At 39.2% G+C, this 3224-nt stretch overlaps 1 long non-coding RNA gene across 3 annotated transcripts in view; it reads right to left on the bottom strand.

Moving 5' to 3' along the window:
- LOC115068599 overlaps positions 1-2634 on the bottom strand; it is an 85007-nt gene extending 82373 nt beyond the window's left edge. For all 3 annotated transcript variants that reach the window (XR_003847939.1, XR_003847937.1, XR_003847938.1), the window contains exons 1-2: positions 2550-2634; positions 2013-2137 (exon numbers count right to left, since the gene is read on the bottom strand). This is a non-coding gene — a long non-coding RNA (uncharacterized LOC115068599). The remainder of the gene's footprint in view (positions 1-2012; positions 2138-2549) is intronic.
- Positions 2635-3224: the final 590 nt, after the last annotated feature.

Genomic DNA, 3224 nt, shown 5'->3' with positions numbered 1-3224 from the left:
CACATTGTCTCACCCCTCCATCATGGTTTTCCCACTTAAGGTTCCCCCATTGCATTTTAGCTTATTTTTAAGCCAACCCTAGTTAAAACAATGGTTTTGAATAGCCCCTCACTTCATCTTGGTCTTCTAATAGCTAAATGGGTATCCATAACTCTACTATACATCCTCTTTCTGTCTTCTTCACAACCAAATGCACACAGAGCTGTAATATGCTCATTCTACCTCATTGATATCAAACACACAATCTTCATATCACACATACAAATATATCAAGCATACACCAGTGAGAGACAATACACACACATGCAGACACATATATGCAATATATACACAATCCTATGAACATCCACATATAAATGCACATGTTACATACACATACTATATACTAAACACATATATGCACAAAATATATGCCACACACAATATACACAGATGTATAGCACTTACGAATACATACCACAAATCACACATACATATATGCACACACTATATAAATTTACTAAGCATACATATGCGCATTAACAAAAATATATACCCTAAATGCAAATATGAATATATATATTATAGTACACACATAACAGAGTGTGTATACATAGTACATATAGATGTATCTTCCTATCTCTTATAAGTCTGTACGCTATTCTTACACCCACAAGCATAATGCACTACATACAAATTCACTACAGACACATGTCTATACATCCCACAAGCACATTCACCATATTTACATGTAAATCGCATAAAAATCATATGCCTGTGAACACATAACCACCTTTCACAGATAAATGCACATGCCACACAGTGTAGATATGCACACATACAAGATACACATGCACACCTTCAAATTATAAATACATCCCACATATACACATATACAGTGCCACATCACACATATCATTCAAATTCATCTTCTCCTAAAAAAGATTCTGTCATAAGTTACTTTGATCATTGCTGTGACCAAATGCCTGACAGCAACAGTTTAGGGGAGGAATGAATTATTTTGGTTCGTGGTTTCAGAGGTAGCAGTCCATCATGAATGGTGGAGGTAGGTGTGGCAATATGGAATAGCTTGCACTGTGGCAGTTAGCTTAGGAGCAAAATTTCATCAGACTTCAAGAGGCACATTTCATTGCTGCCAACGGCCCTCACTGTTAGTTCACCCATGTAGGTCGTGACAGAAATCAGCTCACCATTTTCCATTTTCAAAACAGACCAGCAACTACAAGGCTCGTAGCTGGCTCATTCACTCCTGTGTTGTTGTAATATATCAACAGAGAAAACTGAGTAAAGCAGTTTGCTCCCATAGCTATTAGGTTTATAAAGTAGCTATTAGTTTGAAATATTGCTCAATCCTTAATACATAATTAATTTCTAAGATACTCATAATATTCCCTGGTTTTCACAGACCTGCCTATAAAACTCAATACATAAAACAATTACTGCAGGTGCCTGGCTCTGGATACTGTTCAGCTTTGACCTAGCAGTATGAAAAATTATGCCTTCATTAGTTACTTTTCTGTTGCTTTGATAAAACACCATGACCAAGGCAACTTATAGAAGGAAGAAGAGTTTATTTGGCCTATGGTTCTAGAGGGATTAGAGTCCTTAATGGTGGGGGAGGCATAGTGACAGGAGCTGGCCAGAATAGAAAGCCAAGGAATCACAATTTAAAGCAGATACAGGAAGCAGAAACTGGAAATCCAGCAAGGCTTAAGAGCTCTCAAAGCCCACCCCCGGTGACATGTTTCCTCCAGCATGGTCACAACTCCTAAAAGTTCCATAATCCTCCCCAAATAGCACCATGAACTGGGGACCAAGTGTCCAAATATGTGGAGCCTGTAAGGGACATTCTCATTCAAACCATTGCACCTTCTACCCACTGTGACCCGTTCTAGAACCAGCAGACAGTGAGGGTAAGAAGAATACAATAATGCTACAATAAGGAGCCTTGTTTCATTCCACAGAAGCTCTTGATGCAATAGTAACCTCTTCCCCCTGGTCACAGCACTTACTCTGATTCTTCTGTCTATGTGAAAGGTAGAGCTGAACTTTCCAGATGCCAAAGGAAATGCCTGCCCTCCGTATATGCCATAAGGAATCAGTATGCATGGCAATTCATTGTAGTTCTGGAGTCAACCTGCCAGGAAGAAGCCAAAATCAGTTCGCCTGTTGAGTTTATCAGGTGTTTTCAGCCAGTTTCTTACAACCCCTAAAGCTATCAATTTTTAATAGTAAATCGAAAGAATAGCCTAGCTCAGATTATAAAAGGAATTAAATTAGACAAAAATGCTCAGAAGTTTGGCTAGCAAAAAGTAAGCTTGTCATAAGTTGTAGTATAATTAATGGAGAGAAGTCTACAAGATTTAGATTCTTTTATCAGCAAGAAGATGAAGTTTGCTTATGGATTAGACAGCTTCTCAAGGCTAGGCTTTAGCCTTCAGCAGGTCTATGATATAAGATATCTAACTTCAGGAAAGGAAATTGATGTTTAGAGGAATTGTAAGAACTTTCCCTGCTCCTGAGAGGTGAGTCCTGCCTCTCCAGCTCACCTCCTGACTTCCTGGCAATCTCACCACCTCTACTTTCTTCCCAAGGTTCTCAGCAGGGCTGTGCTGCTACAAACCTGGAAAAAGTGGAATCCAGGAAAACGGTTTCAACAGTGAACTTTGAAAACACTCTCTCACCTAGTAATTGGCAAGCTTAAATTTTAACCAAGGCTTACACACACACACACACACACACACACACACACAGATATGAAAAGTAGACTCAACTGTGCTCATGTAGTCCAAGCCATTGGTCAATAGACTGTGGAAAGCCAGGATGGTGAACTCACCTATGGAACAGATAAGAGTCGTTGTTTGACTTTCCATTGTTCTTTGTTTTGATCTGAGGCTGCCTCTCCTGTTACTTTCTCCCTTGTTACAGTCTCTCATTGTCAACATGGAAACCGAAGAAAATTATTCATTCCATGTGAGAGCAATACACTCCCCTCCTTTTGTCTTTCTCAGGAAATTAGTGGCTCATGTTCCATTAGCTGGACTGTTTTACCTTATCTCCTTCCTATAAGTGAAGTAGGAATTTCAATGCCATAATTTAGAATCATTCTGTCCAATTCATTCTAAATGGATTCTGTTCGCCTTGCAGCGTTTATCTCTAGACCTCACTAAAGATAGTATTCAGGCTTACCTACAGGGACACAATTGTCCTCTCTTCAATGCCGA

The sequence above is a fragment of the Nannospalax galili genome, unplaced genomic scaffold, assembly GCF_000622305.1.
Source record: "Nannospalax galili isolate Female #2095 unplaced genomic scaffold, S.galili_v1.0 scaffold191, whole genome shotgun sequence".
Taxonomy (NCBI): domain Eukaryota; kingdom Metazoa; phylum Chordata; class Mammalia; order Rodentia; family Spalacidae; genus Nannospalax; species Nannospalax galili.
The sequence above is the reverse complement of the archived record's forward strand: the minus strand, read 5'-3'. Positions and strand labels throughout refer to the sequence as shown.